This window comes from Cherax quadricarinatus, chromosome 73 (assembly GCF_038502225.1).
Source record: "Cherax quadricarinatus isolate ZL_2023a chromosome 73, ASM3850222v1, whole genome shotgun sequence".
NCBI classification, from domain to species: domain Eukaryota; kingdom Metazoa; phylum Arthropoda; class Malacostraca; order Decapoda; family Parastacidae; genus Cherax; species Cherax quadricarinatus.
Genome location: NC_091364.1, coordinates 5,872,211 through 5,896,381, shown reverse-complemented (window position 1 = coordinate 5,896,381; position 24,171 = coordinate 5,872,211). Strand labels below are relative to the sequence as shown.

The 24,171-nt window shown below is 40.2% G+C and overlaps 1 pseudogene; it reads right to left on the bottom strand.

The window, feature by feature from the left end:
• The window catches only part of LOC128703532 (alpha-aminoadipic semialdehyde synthase, mitochondrial-like), a 44,941-nt pseudogene that overhangs the window by 14,872 nt on the left and 5,898 nt on the right, over positions 1-24,171 (bottom strand).

Genomic DNA, 24,171 nt, shown 5'->3' with positions numbered 1-24,171 from the left:
GAGAAATGAACCCATTCTAAAACCTGCAGCTGTGATTGATTACACCTTCAACATGCGTTCAGTGGACAAATGTGACATGCAGATTGGGTTTGCTGATTGTGTTCGCAAGAGTTATAAGTGGTACATCAAACTGTTTTTCCATCTTCTGGACATTTCCATGCTCAATGCTTATAATATGTATAAGATGAGCACCAGAAACAAACCACAGTACGGCGAATTCTGTTTGTCTGTCATCAGACAAATAGTATTCAAGTACCAAGGAAATGCACCTGCAATTGACCGCCCACCAAATTATCAACAACTACCTGCTCGTCTGAAGCATGGTGATCACTTCCTGGTAAAACTGCCTGCTACTGCTTTGAAGAAAAAGGCTCAGAAGAGGTGTTACGTCTGTTCACATACAAAAAAACGCCCACGACAACGCAGAGACACTCGTTTTATGTGTGAGGAGTGCAAAACTCCACTGTGCATGACACCATGTTTCAAAGAGTTCCACAGGCTGCAGAACTTCTAGAAACATGTCCTGTGACTGTATATGTGTATATAAAATATAGAAAAATAGTAATAAACAACATTTCATATTGTTTGTTTGTGTAAATATTTTCTGTAAACAAAATAATGACAACAGTGTTTACGCCCTTATTGTGTAGTATTGAAAAAGAAATAACTTACAAAATACTGATCATGTTGGCCTCAGAGGCCATAAAAGTTACTCAGAAAAAGAAAAATTGAAAAAAAATTGAAAATAGTACATAAAAAAGTAAATAGAAAAATACCGGGTGACGGCAGTCGGCGATGTTACCATATGTTGTTCAATTTTGGGAAATTTCACACCTCCATATCTCGGTAAGTATTGACGCTAAAATTTTTTTGTTTAGCCTATAATGTTTAGAAAAAAATACTCTATTTTTCCATAAGAAAAAATAATTTTTTTTTTTTTTTGAAATTTGGCCGACCCTGAGAACGAGTTTCGGAGAGGGCCTGTCGACCCTCAAAGGGTTAAGTTTCATCTCCAAAGTAATTGCTGCCACACCATCGTAAAGTCAAACTCTCGTAAGTCGAACCGTTGTAAAGTCAAAATATTGTAAATTGAACCCAAAATGCTCTGCATGACTATGGGCTTCCTGCTTGCACACCTAAATGTCACCCATCACTGTACAAGCACTGTATCATGTCACCCATCATTGTACAAGCACTATCATGTCACCCATCACTGTACAAGCACTATCATGTCAACCATCACTGTACAAGAACTGTAACTTCTGAGCTCATTACCTTTGTACCTAGTTCAGCTATCAAAACTTTGGGGGCCCAGTCCCTGGACCCATTACGTACCTCTGTAATCTGTAAATACCTTTGTAACTTGTCATGATTGTGACCAGACTTACCTGGAGTTCATTACCTTTGTAAATTGTGAGTTCATTACCTTTGTAAATTGTGAGTTCATTACCTTTGTAAATTGTGAGTTCATTACCTCTGTAACTTGCTCAGCTATCAAAACTTTGGAGTCCAGTCCCTGGACCAATTATGTACCTCTGTAATCTTTTGACTACCACCCACAGGATGGGTATGGGGTGCATAATAAACATATTAAACTAACTAACTAACTAACAAGAACTCTATCATGCCACCCATCAATGTACAATCACTATCATGTAACCCATCATTGTACAAGCACTATCATGTCAACCATAACTGTACAAACACTGTATCATGTCAATCATCATTGTACAGGCACTGTATCATGTCAACCATCACTATACAAACATTGTATCATGTCACCCATTACTGTACAAACATTGTATCATGTCACCCATCATTGTACAAGCACTATCATGTCAACCATCACTGTACAAGCACTGTATCATGTCACCCATCACTGTACAATCACTATCATGTCACCCATCATTGTACAAACACTATCATGTCAACCATAACTGTACAAGCACTGTATCATGTCAATCATCATTGTACAAGCACTGTATCATGTCAACCATCAATGTGTACACATTGTATCATGTCAACCATTACTGTACACACATTGTATCATGTCAACCATCACTATACATTGTATCATGTCACCCATCACTGTACAAACATTGTATCATGTCACCCATCACTGTACATTGTATCATGTCACCCATCATTGTACAAGCACTATATCATGTCACCCATCACTGTACAAACATTGTATCATGTCAACCATCACTGTAAAAGCACTGTCTCATGTCAGCCATCATTGTACATTGTATCATGTCACCCATCATTGTACAAGCACTGTATCATGTCACCCATCACTGTACATGCACTGTATCATGTCAACCATCACTGTACACACATTGTATCATATCACCCATCACTGTACATTGTATCATGTCACCCATCACTGCACAAACACTGTATGATGTCAACCATCACTGTACATTGTATCATGTCACCCATCTCTGTACAAACATTGTATCATGTCAACCATCTCTGTATAAACATTGTATCATGTCACCCATCACTGTACATTGTATCATGTCACCCATCACTGTACAAACATTGTATCATGTCAACCATCTCTGTACAAACATTGTATTAAGCTGAAATAAACATTTAACTTTGTCTGTGCCCAGTTAGTGGTGTAGGTTTGAACCTTCATCCAGTAATCATGGTACAGTCTGTGACCAGTTAGTGGTGGAGGTGTGACCAGTTAGGTCATTCATAATTACTCACCCCATGTACAGCAGTTTGAATGCCTATCAGGTTCATTTGTTCAGGAGTTTCAAATTCTTCAATGCCTTCACAGAGACAAACTCACGGGGCAGCTCCTGAACTATCTCCTGGGCCCCCTGCGGCACGTTCCCGGTGCCCGTGAAGATGAACATCAGAGAACCAATGGATTTCGGCATCATGCCCAGCGAAATTTCAAAGCCGGTGTCACGAATTGACTGTCTTGCCATCTCTGTGTTGCAGTAATTATGGGCGGGTCCAATGTGCTGTAGGAATAAACTGATTCAATATTTACTGATTATACTAATTATTTGTATTATTATAGCAGTTACTGATAATAAGACTGACAGAACTTATTGTCAGTACAGTACTGCCAGTACAGTATTGCCCATCATGGAGGGGTATTTGTAATGGCATACCATGAAGGGTGTGTGATGCCCAAGTGCTAGGAACATACCATGAAGGGTGTGTGATGCCCAAGTGCTAGGAACATACCATGAAGGGTGTGTGATGCCCAAGTGCTAGGAACATACCATGAAGGGTGTGTGATGCCCAAGTGCTAGGAACATACCATGAAGGGTGTGTGATGCCCAAGTGCTAGGAACATACCATGAAGGGTGTGTGATACCCAAGTAGTAGCATACCATGAAGGGTGTGTGATGCCCAAGTATTAGGAGACAAAGACCAAGTCCATTAAGAATGTTGATCATGCCAGCAACTCCAGTATACTTGCCGAACACCACCACACGCTGGCCTTGCCTGTCACACATACGCTCATAGTCCAGCAACCGGATGTTCTGAAAACACAAAATACTGTGAATTTCTCAGCTCACACACTGAGGTCCGGGGGTTGATTCGTGGTACGGGTGGAAACAGTAGGTCGTGTTTCCTTAAGACACCTGCTGTCACTGTTCACCTAGCAGTAAGTAGGTACCTGGGTGTTAGTCACCTTACACCTGCTGTCACTGTTCACCTAGCAGTAAGTGACCAGTGTGGGTGGCATCCTGGGGGACAAGATTGAAGGACCACAATGGAAATATGTAAGACAGACAGTCCTTGATGACCCACTGACTTTCTTGGGTTATCCTGGGTGGCTAACTCTCCCTACCCTGGGTTATCCTGGGTGGCTAACTCTCCCTACCCTGGGTTATCCTGGGTGGATAACCCTCCCTACCCTGGGTTATCCTGGGTAGCTAACTCTCCTTACCCTGGATTACCTGGCTGGCTAACACTCCTTATCCTGGGTTATCCTGGGTGGTTAACACTCCCTACCCTGGGTTATCCTGGGTGGCTAACTCTCCCTACCCTGGGTTATCCTGGGTGGCTAACACTCCCTACCCTGGGTTATCCTGGGTGGCTAACTCTCCCTACCCTGGGTTATCCTAGGTGGCTAACACTCCCTACCCTGGGTTATCCTGGGTAGCTAACTCTCCTTACCCTGGATTATCCCGGCTGGCTAACACTCCCTACCCTGGGTTATCCTGGGTGGCTAACTCTCCCTACCCTGGGTTATCCTGGGCAGCTAACTCTTTCTTACCCTGGGTTATCCTGGGTAGCTAACTCTCCTTACCCTGGATTATCCTGGGTGGCTAACACTCCCTATCCTGGGTTATCCTGGGTGGCTAACCCTCCCCACCCCAGGTTATCCTGGGTGGCTAACCCTCCCCACCCTAGGTTATCCTGGCTGGCTAACACTCCCTATCCTGGGTTATCCTGGGTGGCTAACCCTCCCCACCCCAGGTTATCCTGGGTTGCTAACCCTCCCCACCCCAGGTTATCCTGGGTGGCTAACCCTCCCCACCCCAGGTTATCCTGGGTTGCTAACCCTCCCCACCCCAGGTTATCCTGGGTGGCTAACCCTCCCCACCCTAGGTTATCCTGGCTGGCTAACACTCCCTATCCTGGGTTATCCTGGGTGGCTAACCCTCCCCACCCCAGGTTATTCTGGGTTGCTAACCCTCCCCACCCTAGGTTATCCTGGGTGGCTAACCCTCCCCACCCCAGGTTATCCTGGGTTGCTAACCCTCCCCACCCCAGGTTATCCTGGGTGGCTAACACTCCCTATCCTGGGTTATCCTGGGTGGCTAACCCTCCCCACCCCAGGTTATCCTGGGTGGCTAACCCTCCCCACCCCAGGTTATCCTGGGTTGCTAACCCTCCCCACCCCAGGTTATCCTGGGTGGCTAACCCTCCCCACCCCAGGTTATCCTGGGTGGCTAACCCTCCCCACCCCAGGTTATCCTGGGTGGCTAACCCTCCCCAGGTAAAAAAAAAATGCTAACAAATATTATCTGATCTTAATTTCTCTAAAATAGCATCAAGGATCAGCATGTTGGCTTCCTGGGCTTTAATAGTGTGAGAGAAGAAACAGTACGCTCAGTTTGGTATAAGCTGATCAATGGGCACCTGCTTCATCCCTATGATCACCGGTGCTTCTGATAGGTCCTCTTGTATCTTGGCTCCCACATTCTGATAGGCCTGTAATGATAAGACTACAGTAGTCTCCCTATATCCATGAGGGATATGTTCCAAGACCTACCATGGATGACCAAAACCACAGATAGTACCCAAAATTCTAATACCCCAACTACTTTTGATTGTCACTGTTGTATTCAATGACCATTCTACCTCATAGTCTTAATTTGTTTAATATCTACAGAATCTATCTCCTTTTTTTACAACTTACCGCATCACTGTTCCATCTTATTTTATTATAAACTAGCCATAACTTGTCCTCAATAATTCTACCTCACTTTAAGAAATACTCAATTGCCCAATTTTATTCTAAAATCCCTATTATTGCCCAATTTTGCTTTAAACTATATTGATCAAACTTATTGTAAACTTCTTTTATTGACCATTTTATTTTATACTTTTTTAAACTAGTATTTTCAACTACAACTCTTATACTATCCTGTCTACCATCTTACTAGCATATTATAACCAAGTCATTGTCATTTTTATTTCTTTCATTTTTTTTATTATTATTCTTTTGCTACCTTAACTTGTGTATTTTATCCTGTCAATTTAAATCTAGTTATACTCTAATTCTTGTAAACAACTTATATAAAACCTTAGTGCAAATACAACTGAGAGTCTTGTGCCTTTTTTATATTATTAGATTAAACTCAGTTGTACTATAGTCAATACCAAATTCATTATATTAGACCATAGTGCAATTACTAGTGAGAGACTGGTGCTATTTTTAATTTGTATTTTCATATTATTAGATTAGATCTAGTTGTACTATAGCTCATTCTAGCTCAAAACATAGACTCCACAAAAGTCATTATATTAGACCTTAATGCAATTACAAGTGAGAGTCTTGTTCTATTTTAAATTTGTATTTTTATATTACTAGTTTATACCTAGTTGTACTTTAGTTCATTCCAGCACAACACATAGACAACATCAACTTCATTATGTGTAGTAGTGACTATACTCTATATGACCAAAATACTCTAGCTATATACTTATCCAAGCTTCCCACCACTACAGATATCAGTACTAGAACTCAACACACAACTCAGGATATAAATAACCATAATTTAAACCTAGAAGATGATTGATCACGTTGACCCTGATCTAAACCTCCATAATCTGACACCCAATCAAAACCTATTGGAAAGTAACTGCCTTTATTACACAGCATCACAAGCCAGCACTATCCTAAACAATGCTAAAAGTCTATCAGTACTTAACTACAACATCAGGTCCTTAAGCAAACACTATGATGACCTCCTGGCACTCTTTGAATCACTAAAGACACCCTTCTCCTGCATTATTCTTACTGAGACCTGGCTTAAGCAGGACACAATAGATATCTACCCTCTACCAGGATACACAGCAATTCACAACTGCAGACCAAACCAAGTTGGGGGTGGTATTGCAATCTATTACTCTAACCAATTATCTTGTATTAGCACCACTTGCTTTAGTGATGAATATGGGGAATACATTTTTGCTAATTTTACTGTAAAAAACATTAAGACACCTATAACAATCGGTGCCATTTACCGGATACCTCACACAAACATCCCAAATTTCAGTGAGAAATTAAAGTCACTAATAACAAACAGACAAATGAATAAGCACCACCTTCTCTTAGCTGGAGACTTCAACATCAACCTTGGCTTACTAGATGATCAGCCTGTAACTGATTTCATCAACAATATGAACAACACACTTCTCATACCAACAATAACTAAACCAACCAGGCTCACTGAGACAAGTGCAACCATAATAGACCACATATGGACCAATATACTAGCCCCCCTTAAATCAGGGATAATCACAGATAGCACTACAGACCACTTCCCTACCTTCCTCCTGACAAACATTAATAAACCACCACTTGAATACAACAAAGTCTCATTTAGACTCCATGACGAGGCCTCAATAAGGAAGTTCACAGCTGACCTAGAGATTGTTGACTGGCCTACAGAATTCTCCAAGGCCAATGGTATTGATGACTGGACAGGCATTTTTCTTAACAAATTACTTAGACTATACAACAAACATTGTCCTATAAAAACGAAACAGATCACAAACAAACGGCTTGGTTGCCCATGGCTAACCAGCACCATTCTGAAATCCACTGACAAGAAACACCAATATGAAAAGCAATATAGACAGGGCTTAATACACAAAGATATTCTTAAACACTATTCATCAGTTCTCACCAAAGTAATAAAGAAAGCCAAACAACTATACTACTCCAGTAGATTCACAGACACTAGAGGAGATATAAAAAAGACCTGGAAAACACTCTCTCAGATTCTAGGGACCCACAAACTGAAAAAAAACAAGAATATTGTCCTAACTAAACCTAATGAAACACCACTACATCCCACTGACACAGCTAACAAGATAAACGACTTCTTCTCAACCATAGGATCTAATCTCGCCAATAAAATCCCACATACCAATGCCCATGCCGGGGACTACCTAGATGGGAATTTCCCAAATTCCTTCTATCTTGCACCAACTGAGCCCTCGGAAGTCACCGAGATTATAAAGTCACTTAAAAACAACTCAGGGAATCTGTCTAATGTCCCACCATTACTGTACAAGCGAGCGGCCCATTTCCTTTCGCATGCTATTTCATTACTTTTTAACAAGTCACTAGAAACTAGCACCTTCCCGAAACTACTCAAGATGGCAAGGGTTACACCAATACATAAAGGTGGTGACCCTACAGACTTAAACAACTATAGGCCAATATCAAACTTACCATTGCTATCCAAAATCTTTGAGAAACTCGTGCACAGGAGACTATATTCATTTATAACAGCACAAAACATACTCAACCCCTGCCAATTTGGATTTAGGAAAAATACAAGCACTAATGATGCAATCATAAAAATGCTAGATCTGCTTTACACAGCATTGGAAAATATGGAATATCCACTAGGAATTTTTATTGACCTAAGAAAAGCTTTCGACACAGTAGACCACGACATCCTACTCCACAAACTTGATCATTATGGTATAAGAGGCCATGCGCTTGCTTATTTCAAATCTTACCTTACTAATAGGTATCAGTATGTTACCATTAAAGACACAGCATCAATAACACAGCCACTTGATACTGGAGTTCCGCAGGGAAGTGTCCTTGGTCCCCTGCTCTTCCTCATATACATCAATGATCTTCCAAACGTATCCCAACACCTGAAACCCATTCTCTTTGCTGACGACACGACTTATGTCATCTCTCACCCTAATCTTGCCACCCTCAACACCATTGTTAACGAGGAGCTGATCAAAATATCGACTTGGATGACAGCCAATAAACTTACGCTTAACACTGACAAAACCTACTATATTATGTTTGGTAGCAGAGCAGGAGATGCACAAATTAACATTAAGATCGACAACACTCTAATTACCAGACATAATGAGGGCAAATTCCTAGGCCTATACCTTGACAACAACCTGAATTTCAGCACCCATATCCAACACATAACCAAAAAAGTATCCAAAACAGTTGGGATCCTCTCCAAGATACGATACTACGTGCCGCAAAATGCCCTTCTCACACTATGCCACTCACTTATTTATCCATACCTCACCTATGCTATTTGTGCTTGGGGATCAACTGCAGCAACACACCTAAAGCCAATAATAACCCAACAAAAAGCTGCAGTAAGAATAATCACTAAATCCCATCCCTGGCAACACACCCCCCCACTCTTCATAGATCTAAACTTACTCCCTGTTCAGTACATCCACACTTACTACTGTGCAATCTACATCTACAGGACCTTAAACTCCAATATCAACCTTGACCTAAAACGCTTTCTTGATAGTTGTGACAGAACCCACAGGCATAACACCAGACACAAACAACTCTACGACATTCCCCGTGTCCGACTAAACCTTTACAAAAATTCAATGTATGTCAAATGCCCTAAAATCTGGAACACCCTACCTGAGAACTCTAGAACTGCAGACACATTCATCACCTTCAAAACTACCATTAGAAAACATCTTATCTCCCTGATACACCCCATCAACTAACTACACGAATACCACCTGGTGGTTCACACTTACACTCACTCACCCATTTGACCATAAACAGAAATATTAATCTCAATCTTAAAATAATGAATCCTATGATACTCCAATACTGAAACTATGTACTGTGCCAAAACAAAAGCATTCACATTGCTAAACTCACAAACTAGTATTTAGTCACTTAGCCATAATATCAACTTACCTCATAATTTGTAATATTTTAAAATAAAGAATTAAACTAAGTCTGCCCAAAATGCCTAGCCATGCTAGGCGTTCTAGTGGTACACTCTGTAATCATTATTTAACTACATGTAAACCACACAACAACCAAATTCTGTAAATTCAACATTGTAATCTTTATAGAGAATATACTTTGAATTTGAATTTGAAAACCATATGCACATACAGTGGTACCCCGAGTTTTGAACAGCTCCCAACTCGACCAATTATGTAAGTGTATTATCCGTGCCTTTGTAAGTGTATTTTTGGGGTCTGAAACTGACTAATCTAATTTACATTATTCCTTATGGGAACAAATTCATTCGGTAATGGCACTTGAACAGCCTTCTGGAACGAAGAAAGTTCGAAACTCAGGGTATGACCAAGTTGTTTCTCACTTACATACATACCTATGATGAAGTTTAATTGATAAATTACACACAGTAAGTGGAGAATCATCACTTTTTTGCTAATGGGAACTACTTGATGGCTTGTCTTAGACTCTGAACAACTGCCACCATCACTACTGTCGTGTCTTGCCAACATTATTAAGCAAAATTAAGGATATGTTCAGGCCACGGTAAACCATGGATAACTGAAACTGTAGAAACCGAATCTCTGCATATGCGGGTTCTACTGTACATAAACATATGAATATAAGAATGGAGGAGCACTGGAGCAGGCCTACTGGCCAATGGAAATAAGTCACTTTGACTTTTTAGGTTATCCCAGGTTCTCTACACATATGCTGCTAAGTACACCTGGAGTATACCTGGAGATAGTTCCGGGGGTCAACGCCCTCATGGCCCGTTCTGTGACCAGGCCTCATGGTGGACCAGGGCCTGATCAACCAGGCTGTTATTACTAGCTGCACACAGTCCAATGTACCAACCACAGCCCGGCTGGTCAGGTACTGACTTTAGGTGCCTGTCCAGGGCCTGCTTGAAGACAACCAGGGGTCTTGAAGACAGCCAGGGGTCTTGAAGACAGCCAGGGGTCTTGAAGACAGCCAGGGGTCTGTTGGTAATCCCCCTTATGTATGCTGGGAGGCAGTTGAACAGTCTTGTATGATAATCTATGTAACCATATTTGTGTATACCTGAATAATTACTTACTTACAACGTGTAATTACAATTTTGGTTTGCTAAGTACAAAGAAAGTCACTATCATGCTGGGGCATATAGGGCAGACTAATCCTAGCACATAATAACTACTTAAATCTAGACAATTTTCAGCCTATGGTAAGGATTTAATGATTGGCGAGGCCATGTTGCGGGTTTTAATGATGTGAGCGATCCGAAGCGCCTCACATTGAGGATTCTTGAGAGGGTGGGGGGTGGGTCTGTGGTGGCGGCAGTTGAGGGGGCATACCCCATGTATGTGTGGGGGAATATCTGGAAATGTTTACGGCAATTGCGTGTTAAACCAGGTGTAAGGGAGGTAATGTTTAGGTTTCTACATGGAATCTTGCCGTCTGGTGTTGTGTTATTTAATAGGAGACTAAGGGAGGGAGGGGAGTGCAAGGCGAGTGGATGTTCAGAGACTATTTTTCATGCAGTGTATTTTTGTAATTGTTTAGAAGCTGTGAGGGTATGGTTAGGTAGGGTAGTTAGGTTAGTGGGTTCGGGGAAGGGTTACAGGTGTTAAGGGTGTTAAGTTTAGATACAGGTGGGATGAGTCAGATGGTGGTGAATGCGGTTGCGTATGTGGTCACTGATTTTATTTATACGTCTTGGGCTATGAGGGAGGTGGGTGTGGATGAAAGAATAAAGGTGTTAGCGGCCACCATTTATAGAACTAAGTGTCGAAATAGGGATCTTTATGGGGGAAGGTGGGAGACAGCATTTACTGAGGGATACCGGAGTTTTAAGTTGAAGGATTTACGGGATTTAAGTGTAAAGTAAGGGGTAACGGCGAGCTAGTTTCTTGAGTGGGGATGTGTGGATGGCTTTTAAAGTGTGTGATTGGATTTGTATTGATACATTTATGCTTTTCCTGTGTAGCAAGTGTGGTGTGTGTGGTGGTATTACACATGTGTTCCCTTTATGTTGTGAAGATTTTGGATAGTACATATATGTAGTGTATTGGAGCACTACATCATTGTGTGTATATAAGGTGAATGAAAGGGTAGTGTGTTTGAGAATAACTGTTCGTTATTGTTGAGAGTGTCTTCAAAGATGTTATAGAAAGCACATACTACGTGGTGTTACTAAGGTATGCCATATGACCGTTTAGAATATGCTGTGATACAAAGTCCGGGGTTTCCCTTCTTGTAGGAAGCATTCTGTAAGACACAATTTCTGTATATCTGAAGGTTCGGAAGTGTAAATAGCTGTAATGAGTAACGTGGTACAGTTTAATATTATGCGAGAGTGTATTTTGGCAATAAGGCCTAACATATAATGTTTCAGTGGCCTGGTTAAGATTATATAGTACATGTCGTGTGACACTGTATGTGCAGGGTAGTGTTATATATTTTAAGTACACGTGGTTGGTTTCCCTTTGCTATTTTAATGTTACAAGTCACATGTAAGAGTATATGTAAGGTAATATAAAAATGTATATTGATTTTGTGTAAATACATAATTTTAGATGACTTTGTTGGAGCAGGTATGAATATGAGTTCAAGTAGCGGTGTATGTCATGTTTTAATACTGCTATAGGGTATATAGTGTATGAAGAAGTCTTGGGTGGATTGCACCCGTGTTGAGATATAGAGTATATTATCCTTGTATGCTAGGCAAAGTTTTCATTAATTGTTACTTAGAGCAAGTAGTATCCTGCGCTCTTATAGTATGTCATTGTATTGTTGGTATTTGATGAGGGGGGGGGTACCTTTTTACTTCCAGAGCACATATATACGACTTTATAAATGTACCTTTGGTGAGGGGTGGATGTATTGGTTTTAATGGTATGTGGTGAGGTTTTTACCTTTAAGAATTTTGTATATAAAACTTGGCATAAGATGTATAAGTGTGCTGAAGTAGATTATCTGGATATGTTGTTGGTACACTTGTGTGAAGTGTACCTTTTTCTATTTGGATTGTGTATATGTATGTTGTACTTTAATTTTGTTGATACATGTTGATTGGTTTAGTGACATATGTTTACTTCCATGTATAATGTATACTGTATTTTAAATAAAATATAAAAAAAAAAAAATTCAGCCTATTTTTAAGGTCACCTATAATGCTAGCTTCAAACATTGTATGCTAATTTGTGTAACTGTATTTATGTGTACTTGTAAGTAAATAAACTTACAGTAGTGTGGAGATTAACTAGGACAACTTAGGCACGGTGCCCCGTGTCCTGGTGGTTAACAGGTGGCTTCACACAGTGAGGGTCCAGGTTTGATTCCCAGCCAAGGTTGAAACATTGGACGTGTTTCTTTACACCGGTTGTCTATGTTCACCCATCAGTTAAATGGGTACCTGTGTGTTAGTGGACTGGTGTGGGTGGCATCCTGGGTGTTAGTAGACTGGTGTGGGTGGCATCCTGGGTGTTAGTGGACTGGTGTGGGTGGCATCCTGGATGTTAGTGGACTGGTGTGGGTGGCATCCTGGGTGTTAGTGGACTGGTGTGGGTGGCATCCTGGGTGTTAGTCAATGACTGGTGTGGGTGGCATCCTGGGTGTTAGTGGACTGGTGTGGGTGGCATCCTGTGTGTTAGTGGACTGGTGTGGGTGGCATCCTGGGTGTTAGTGGACTGGTGTGGGTGGCATCCTGGATGTTAGTGGACTGGTGTGGGTGGCATCCTAGGTGCTAGTGGACTGGTGTGGGTGGCATCCTGGGTGTTAGTCAATTACTGGTGTGGGTGGCATCCTGGGTGTTAGTGGACTGGTGTGGGTGGCATCCTGGGTGTTAGTGGACTGGTGTGGGTGGCATCCTGTGTGTTAGTGGACTGGTGTAGGTGGCATCCTGGATGTTAGTGGACTGGTGTGGGTGGCATCCTGGGTGTTAGTGGACTGGTGTGGGTGGCATCCTGGGTGTTAGTCAATGACTGGTGTGGGTGGCATCCTGGGTGTTAGTCAATGACTGGTGTGGGTGGCATCCTGTGTGTTAGTCGATGACTGGTGTGGGTGGCATCCTGTGTGTTAGTCGATGACTGGTGTGGGTGGCATCCTGTGTGTTAGTCGATGACTGGTGTGGGTGGCATCCTGTGTGTTAGTCAATGACTGGTGTGGGTGGCATCCTGTGTGTTAGTCGATGACTGGTGTGGGTGGCATCCTGGGTGTTAGTCGATGACTGGTGTGGGTGGCATCCTGGGTGTTAGTGGACTGGTGTGGGTGGCATCCTGGGTGTTAGTGGACTGGTGTGGGTGGCATCCTGGGTGTTAGTCGATGACTGGTGTGGGTGGCATCCTGTGTGTTAGTCAATGACTGGTGTGGGTGGCATCCTGTGTGTTAGTCGATGACTGGTGTGGGTGGCATCCTGGGTGTTAGTCGATGACTGGTGTGGGTGGCATCCTGGGGGACTGTCCCTTGAAAACTTTCTTGTGTTATCCTGGTGGATAATTTATATATATGATAATTATATTTACATGTACCTGTACTAAATAATTATATTTACATGTACCTGTACTAAATAATTATATTTACATGTACCTGTACTAAATAATTATATTTACATGTACCTGTACTAAATAATTATATTTACATGTACCTGTACTAAATAATTATATTTACATGTACCTGTACTAAATAATTATATTTACATGTACCTGTACCAAATAATTATATTTACATGTACCTGTACTAAATAATTATATTTACATGTACCTGTACTAAATAATTATATTTACATGTACCTGTACTAAATAATTATATTTACATGTACCTGTACTAAATAATTATATTTACATGTACCTGTACTAAATAATTATATTTACATGTACCTGTACTAAATAATTATATTTACATGTACCTGTACTAAATAATTATATTTACATGTACCTGTACCAAATAATTATATTTACATGTACCTGTACCAAATAATTATATTTACATGTACCTGTACTAAATAATTATATTTACATGTACCTGTACTAAATAATTATATTTACATGTACCTGTACTAAATAATTATACAACAAATCAACCTTGATATATAAAGTAAAATTTAGGGCATAAATGATCACAACGGCAACATCAAGGTAACAACCTTGATGTTTTATAACCTTGATAAAACCAGTTATAACAATAAATAAACCAGTGATAATAAACCAACTATAACAATAAATAAACCAGTTATAACAATAAACCAGCTATAACAATAAATAAACCAGTGATAATAAATAAACCATTGATAATAAACCAACTATAACAATAAATAAACCAGCTATAACAATAAATAAACCAGCTATAACAAATAAACCAGCTATAACAATAAACCAGTTATAACAAACCAGCTATAACAAATAAACCAGCTATAACAATAAACCAGTTATAACAAACCAGCTATAATAAACCAGTTATAATATACAAACCAGTTATAATAACCAATTATAATAATAAATAAACTAGTTATAATAAACCAGTTATAACAATAAACAAGCTATAATACACGTTATAACAATAAACCAGTTATAATAAACCAGTTATAACAAACCAGACACCATTAATAAACCCGCCACTCACAAGTATTCCTACACTATTAAGTCTTATGTACGTTACTTACTGTACGTTATTCACTGTACTTTGCACGTGATTCCTGACACAGTTTCCCCACCATTGGTGTTTTTTCCCTGAGTGCGCACGCGCGCACCTCTACAGGGGTGCCAACTTCTTTATTTATTTATTTATTTATTTGAACATGATACAGTGAAGTACAAAAGAATACAGTTAAATGCAGCATGCCAAAGCCACTTGCATGCATAGCATTACGGGCAGGCTTAAAATTAACCTAAGATTAACTAAGCAATGAAGTATTAAGTAAGTAAGTAAATTTATTCAGGTATACACAAATACAGTTACATAGAATTATCATACATAGCAGCATATGTGTAGAGAACCTAGGATAACCCAAAAAAGTCAGACAGAGTGACTTATTTCCATTGGGGTTATTGTAAACAGATAACAAGCATAAATGAGCATTACAAAAACAGGTAGGATGGTTGCATGCATTGCTGTACAAACGTAATGCTATGCATTCAAGTGGCTTTGGCATGCTGCATTTAACTGTATTCTTTTGTACTTCACTGTATCATGTTTACCTGGAGTTTACCTGGAGAGAGTTCCGGGGGTCAACGCCCCCGCGGCCCGGTCTGTGACCAGGCCTCCTGGTGGATCAGAGCCTGATCAACCAAGCTGTTGCTGCTGGCTGCACGCAAACTAACGTACGAGCCACAGCCCGGCTGGTCAGGAATCGACTTTAGGTGCTTGTCCAGTGCCAGCTTGAAGACTGCCAGGGGTCTGTTGGTAATCCCCCTTATGTATGCTGGGAGGCAATTGAACAGTCTCGGGCCCCTGACACTTATTATATGGTCTCTTAACGTGCTAGTGACACCCCTGCTTTTCATTGGGGGATGGTGCATCGTCTGCCAAGTCTTTTGCTTTCGTAGTGAGTGATTTTTGTGTGCAAGTTCGGTACTAGTCCCTCTAGGATTTTCCAGGTGTATATAATCATGTATCTCTCCCGCCTGCGTTCCAGGGAATACAGGTTTAGGAACCTCAAGCGCTCCCAGTAATTGAGGTGTTTTATCTCCGTTATGCGCGCCGTGAAGGTTCTCTGTACATTTTCTAGGTCAGCAATTTCACCTGCCTTGAAAGGTGCTGTTAGTGTGCAGCAATATTCCAGCCTAGATAGAACAAGTGAACTGAAGAGTGTCATCATGGGCTTGGCCTCCCTAGTTTTGAAGGTTCTCATTATCCATCCTGTCATTTTTCTAGCAGATGCGATTGATACAACGTTATGGTCCTTGAAGGTGAGATCCTCCGACATGATCACTCCCAGGTCTTTGACGTTGGTGTTTCGCTCTATTTTGTGGCCAGAATTTGTTTTGTACTCTGATGAAGATTTAATTTCCTCGTGTTTACCATATCTGAGTATTCTGAGGATTATTCTTGGCTGTCCCAGATCTACAAAAGTTCTTAACATGAGGAAGGAGCTTGGTATTTCTAGTATCAGTGATAGGATTGTTGAAATTAACACTGTACTCGGTATTAGAATGTTGAGAAACGAACCAGACACTGTCACAGTGAATCTTACCAAGTATCTAGAGGTAAATACACACAGATCTAAATGGATTGTGAAAACGTGCAATTGCATTAAGTTTTATAACCTGCATGAACTGTATCACTGTAGGCAACAAGAGCATTTCACCCCTCCATGGAAGATGTGTTCATTTAATATCACATACCTACAAGTCCCTCCCAAGAAGCTCATTGCTAGTAATCCCTTCCTTAAATCTCTTGTTAGAGCAACTGCTCAAGAAGAAATTTCTCACCTAGCTGGTAGTAACAAGTTATCACAAGTTATATACACTGATGGATCTAAACAGGAGTCTTCTGGCAGGGCTGCATCTGCTCTTGTTGCCACCTCCCTAGTTAAGAACGATAATAAATTTGTTGAGTTAGGCATAAGAATTAACAACTGGGCGTCTACACTGCAAACTGAATTGTTTGCAATCCTAATGGCGCTAAAGCTAACCTATGACACTGAGCTTGACTCTATCATCATTACTGATTCTATGTCATCATTGAAGGCTCTTGGCTCATATAATGACTCCAACAACATGCTCATTGGGGAAGCCAGGTATAGATACTCAAAAATTAGGGACAAAGGAATTAATGTACAATTGCTATGGATCCCATCACACATTGGATTACTCCTTCATGATAAAGTTGATATGTTAGCCAAGAAGAGTATCGAGAAGGAGAATGTAGAATATAACTTTGCTATAACTGTGTCTAGCATTAGGAATAATATTAGGAGAGAAGTAAATAATGAAAATGATTGTTATAGGAATGCAGTTAGAAGCCTGAGTAGATCTATAACCCACTATGATAACATGAACGTAGATAAGTATGTTTATGGAGCAACTTGCAATGTGAACAGACTGACTGATGTTGTAGTGGCCAGGCTTAGGCTTGGTTACAAGTACTTCTGGCAGTTTGGGAGACACACAGATGATGATCAAACTAAATGTAAATTATGTGATCAGGCATATGGTCACTCTCTTGAACACTATGTGCTTAATTGTCCACTTATTGAGGAATACAGAGACAGACAGTATAATAACCTATGTGACATGTCAAGATATCTTATTAATGAAAATAAGATACCAGATATACTAAGCAAATTTCCTAAATTTGCTTGTAACAGATAAGTGAACTATAGATATGTAGATATAAATCCATATGTATTCCTGTTAACCCTTTGGGGCCTAGTTCCTAGGCCTTTTGTGTATCCATATGCTCTCGCGCTACCGTCCACAGGATGGATATGGGGTGCACAATAAACTAGCCACTTCGGTGGCAAAATCTCTAATGAGTAATTGAAATTTCACATCGTTGAACTTCATATTGTTTTCTGCAGCCCACTGAAAGATTTGGTTGATGTCCGCCTGGAGCCTTGCAGTGTCTGCAATGGAAGACACTGTCATGCAGATTCGGGTGTCATCTGCAAAGGAAGACACGGTGCTGTGGCTGACATCCTTGTCTCTGTCAGATATGAGGATAAGGAACAAGATGGGAGCGAGTACTGTGCCTTGTGGAACAGAGCTTTTCACCGTAGCTGCCTAGGACTTTACTCTGTTGACGACTACTCTCTGTGTTCTGTTAGTGAGGAAATTATAGATCCATCTACCGACTTTTCCTGTTATTCCTTTAGCACGCATTTTGTGCGCTATTACGCCATGGTCACACTTGTCGAAGGCTTTTGCAAAGTCTGTATATATTACATCTGCATTCTTTTTGTCTTCCAGTGCATTTAGGACCTTGTCGTAGTGATCCAATAGTTGAGACAGACAGGAGCGACCTGTTCTAAACCCGTTCCCCTGGGTTGTGTAACTGATGGGTTTCTAGATGGGTGGTGATCTTGCTTCTTAGGACCCTTTCAAAGATTTTTATGATATGGGATGTTAGTGCTATTGGTCTGTAGTTCTTTGCTGTTGCTTTACTGCCCCCTTTGTGGAGTGGGGCTATGTCTGTTGTTTTTAGTAACTGTGGGACGACCCCTGTGTCCATGCTCCCTCTCCATAGGATGGAAAAGGCTCGTGATAGGGGCTTCTTGCAGTTCTTGATGAACACGGAGTTCCATGAGTCTGGCCATGGGGCAGAGTGCATGGGCATGTCATTTATCGCCTGTTCGAAGTCATTTGGCGTCAGGATAACATCGGATAGGCTTGTGTTAATCAAATTTTGTGGCTCTCTCATAAAAAATTCATTTTGATCTTCGACTCTCAGTCTGGTTAGCGGCTTGCTAAAAACTTAGTCATATTGGGACTTGAGTAGCTCACTCATTTCCTTGCTGTCATCTGTGTAGGACCCATCTTGTTTAAGTAGGGGCCCAATACTGGACGTTGTTCTCGACTTTGATTTGGCATAGGAGAAGAAATACTTTGGGTTTCTTTCGATTTCATTTATGGCTTTTAGTTCTTCCCGCGATTCCTGACTCCTAAAGGATTCTTTTAGCTTAAGTTCGATGCTTGCTATTTCTCTGACACTAAACTCTTAGTATAATTATTAACCCGGTAGATTAACACAGAATTACCCAATCAAGTATGCCTAGTATGGGCCAGTAGACCTACTGCAGTGTTCCTCCTTTCTTATGTGAGCAGTGCTGTTAGCGTGCAGCAATATTCCAGCCTAGATAGAACAAGTGACCTGAAGAGTGTCATCATGGGCTTGGCCTCCCTAGTTTTGAAGGTTCTCATTATCCATCCTGTCATTTTTCTAGCAGATGCGATTGATACAATGTTATGGTCCTTGAAGGTGATTATTATTATTATTATAATCAAGGGGGAAGCGCTAAACCCGGAGGATTATACAGCGCCTGGGGGGGGATGTGGAAGGCATTCAGGCTTAATTCGGGGAACTGGAGCACAGATCCAATTCCCTAAATCAAGAGCCCCTCACCAACATCAAGGGGTCTTGAAGGTGAGATCCTCCGACATGATCACTCCCAGGTCTTTGACGTTGGTGTTTCGCTCTATTTTGTGGCCAGAATTTGTTTTGTACTCGGATGATTTAATTTCCTCATGTTTACCATATCTGAGTAATTGAAATTTCTCATCGTTGAACTTCATATTGTTTTCTGCAGCCCACTGAAAGATTTGGTTGATGTCCGCCTGGAGCCTTGCAGTGTCTGCAATGGAAGACACTGTCATGCAGATTCGGGTGTCATCTGCAAAGGAAGACACGGTGCTGTGGCTGACATCCTTGTCTATGTCGGATATGAGGATAAGGAACAAGATGGGAGCGAGTACTGTGCCTTGTACAATGAAAGACATTAGATAAAAATAAAGATTTTATACCTTTGTAAAGGTTACAATGTGTAATTATAATTTTGGTTTGTTAAGTACAAAGTCACTATCATGCCGGGACATTTAGGGAAGACTAATCCAAGTAAATAATAACTACTTAAATCTAGACAAGATATGAGTGGTTAAATTTTATTAAAATTTTTAATCTTAATACTAATGCGAGGTAGTCAAGGTGGACATTTATAAGAATAATAATCTTGAAGTTGCACATAATAACAATATTACAATGGTTCCAACATTAATATTTCATGGATTGGCAGATGTTTAATAGGCTAGAGGTCATATAATAGTCTTGATTCAAGGTAATGAAGCATATGTCCAATTCCTTAGACCAAGAGCCCCTTACCAACATCAAGGAACCTCCCTTGAGGAAGGGGGGTAATTGGCATATTATTATAATCAGAACTAAGCGCTGAACCCACAAGGGTCACACAGAGCTGCCTTGAATTCTGTTAATCAGGAGAAAATGCTAAACCCATAGGCATCTTATTCCTTGGATTAAGGTGCATTAAGGTGCACCACCCATATGGGTGGTGCACCACTGCCCAGCCTTCAAAACTTCCTACACATTCAACTAATTTTTTTTTAAATGGAGACAAGAAATATGCTGGTACACTATTATTACATTCATGGGGAGCACCAAACCCACTGGGGCCATAGGGACTCAAAGAATGGAAGGCACTCACACTTGATTCAAGGTATTGGATTATTATTATAGGAACTAAACGCTAAATCCATCAAGGTATTGAAGCACTGGTCCAGTTCCTTAGATTAAGAGCCCCTCACCAACATCAAATTATTACAATCATAACTAAGCACTACACCCAGGTCTAGTATGTGTAGTCACGTGGGGAGCCGCGCTGTTGTTCACAGCACTTGTCCCAGTGGTGCCAGGTCTTAGAAGAACGTTCTAGCGTCTGTGATACACTTCCTCATTCAAGCATGAGGGTTGCCATTTTTCCTTGGCTAATATAACCTAACGTTTGCCTATATTAAAAGCCTAAGCCTACCTATGTTAATGTCTAAGGTTACTTCATTACTTCTAATATTAGTTACTAACTGTACAAACCTTCCTAGAGTAGTTAGTTTAATATGTATATTATGTACCCCATACCCATCCTGTGGGCGGTAGTCAAAAGATTACAAAGGTACATAATGTGTCCAGGGACTGGGCCCCAAAATTATAATAGTTGAACTAGTTACAAAGGTAATGAACTCCAGGTAGATCTGGTCACAATCATGGCAAGTCACTCCTATACATGGTTACAGTCATGAACAAATTACAAAATAATTTGTTAAAATTAAAAGCCACTGACACGTCCACACCCGGTCACAATTGTAATGAGTTATAAATACAAATATTAAGTGGGTCATATACTCACACGAGTGCGCGCACACACATACACACACGAGGGCGCACGCACAGACACATGGACACGAGCGTACACACATACGCATACACACAAGCACGCACACCCACACGTACACACATAATAAGCAGAGGTATGATAAAGCTCACGGTTCAGGGAGAGTGACCTAGTAGCGACCAGTGAAGAGGCGGGGCCAGGAGCTCGGACTCGACCCGTGCAACCTCAACTAGGTGAGTACAACTAGGTGAGTACACACACACACACACACACACACACAGAATGATCTGTAATATACCCCTGTGGATAAAATACTCTCCCATTTCTTGAACATTTCTGAGTGAGTTGTCTCTAAATTCATTAATTTTATCAGAGTAGAGCAATCAATTTGTCAAATTTGTTACCTTCGCCAACTAGTGTGACTCTATGACCGCGGGTTCAATCCCGGCCGGGGGTATGGTTTGTTTGCAATCGTGTCATTACGATTTCTTAAGTCATAGTCTTAAGTCATATATTTCGGGCGGCGGCGGAAGCGGCAGCAACGGTATCCTACCAGCTCTTCTTTCTCAAAAAAAAACATCGCTCATCAAAACTTGTGATGGCCTAAGTGAAAGATCAACTACATGAACCCACGTAGACCACAACATGACCCAAGAATACTAAGAATGTAACCCAAATCTTGACAAAATTAGAAGATCTAAGGAAGACAGCCCTGCTAACCCAAACACTGCCTCCGCTGCCAGACAATCACTTAACCCAAGCTCCGAGAAAACAAGCCTTCTCCTCCATTGCTACACAGTATCTACTTCAGTGATACTATGAAAGGATATCGCAGAAGCTCTTCTTTCTCAAAAAAAAAAACATCGCTCATCAAAACTTGTGATCAGTAATAAAAGAATAGACCACAACAACAGAATACAAGAATGACTTGACAAAATTAGAAGATCTAGCTAACCCAAAACTGCCAGACAATCACTTCCGAGAAAACAAGCCTTCTCCTCCATTCTACAGTATCCTTCAGTGCTATGAAAGGACGCCGTAATAAAAGTGACCCTAGAACTCAATCACGCCGGTGTATCATCCCCCCTCACCGCCGCCACCCAAGGAACAACAACAACAACAACAAACATGGCTGACTCCCCCTCCAACTCCACTCCCTTCAAAGGATTCACCCATGATAACTCAGGTATGATTATTCCTGACAATATCAAGGACTACATCGTTGCTCTAGAAAATGAAATCAAAGATATCAAAGCAACACTCGAGCGACGAGAATCCAAGATAACCAACCTCGAGAAAAAGATCCTAAACCTTGAAGAGAAGATTACATCGGGAAGTGTTGACACAGAAAATACTCTAAAAGCAGCTATAGCCAGTCACACTGAGCAAATAACAACAATAAATATGAAGGTTGAAGAAGCAATCAAGGACTGGAATCAGAACATGCACACTCGACTAAATGAATACCTTGATTTCCAAGACGACAAAACTGAACAAGATAAGTTGTCTGATGCAGTTATAATAAACAGTCCACACATTCCTTGTGACATAACACAAGCACAGTGCAAAGAAACTGCTATCAGGATAATACAGAACCACGTACAAGTCATCGTGCAAAACAATGAAATCAAAGAAACACGTTTGCTAGGAAAACCAGGAAGTAAACACAGTATAATGATCCGACTTCATTCATACGATAAAAGAAAGGACCTAATTAAATCAGCAATTACAATGAAAAATGGAGTGTACATAAATGAGTGTCTAACAAAAAAACGTCAAAACCTTCTGTTCAGGCTGAGAAAACTTAAACAGGAAAACAAAATACATCAGTGTTTCACGCGAGATGGGAAAATACTAGTAAGGAAAACATCAACAGGACAACAATATACCATCTCAAACGAACATGATTTCTCTACCTTCCTTAGAAAAGCTGACATTTCTGTAACAGATTAGATAAGTGCCCTTAATACATATATACGTGTGGTGCATATAGTGTATGTTACTATTATATTGTGCATTATTATTTTTATTATTTTTCATCACTAGCTAATGCCAACTACCTCCAATACTCTATACTTCTTTCTTACTGCTATTAATTGCTCATAATTTTAAATTACAAGTCAAATCTTACTCCAAATTAATAATATTCATTATTCTTACCTGTCCATTTAATTTTGTTTATCACTACTTGTTTTTTAGTCACTTTTCATTGTGTATGCAATTAGTATATATTCCAATTACTTTTTTGCAAGTACCAAAACTATCTTTTGCTAGCTAGTACCAACTACCTCATTTTTTTTTTACTTTTTATTGTGCAATTAACTGCTCAATTATTTAATATTACAAATCAGATCTTACTCCTAAACCAATATTATTTCATAGTGACCATCTGTCCATTTAACTTTGTTTACCATTACTTAATTTTAGTCCCTTATATATTTTCTCCTTTATTTTAGCTTTATATAACTACCCTAGTATATATATTCACAATTGTTAAAATAATCAAGGTGCTATTCTCAGGTGCTAAAGTAGAATAAGTTCACAATTTTGCCATTACATTCCAAAGCTCATTTATTTGATTACCACTTTATAGTTCACCACAACTTATATTAGTCCCTTTTATATTATAATTTTATACTATAATTCTAACTTTAAAGAATTACCTTTATAGTACTACCTACTATCATATTCCCAAGCTCCATTATTTGATTATCACTTTATTTGTATTAGTCCCTTTTATATTGTCTCTTTTATTTTAGCTTAAAAAAAAAAAAAGAAAAAAAAAACTACCTTAGCTCATTATTTTACATTTGTTAAATAGTTCAGGTGCTATTTTTTAGCTTAAGACTATTTACTTTGTTTTATACTTAAT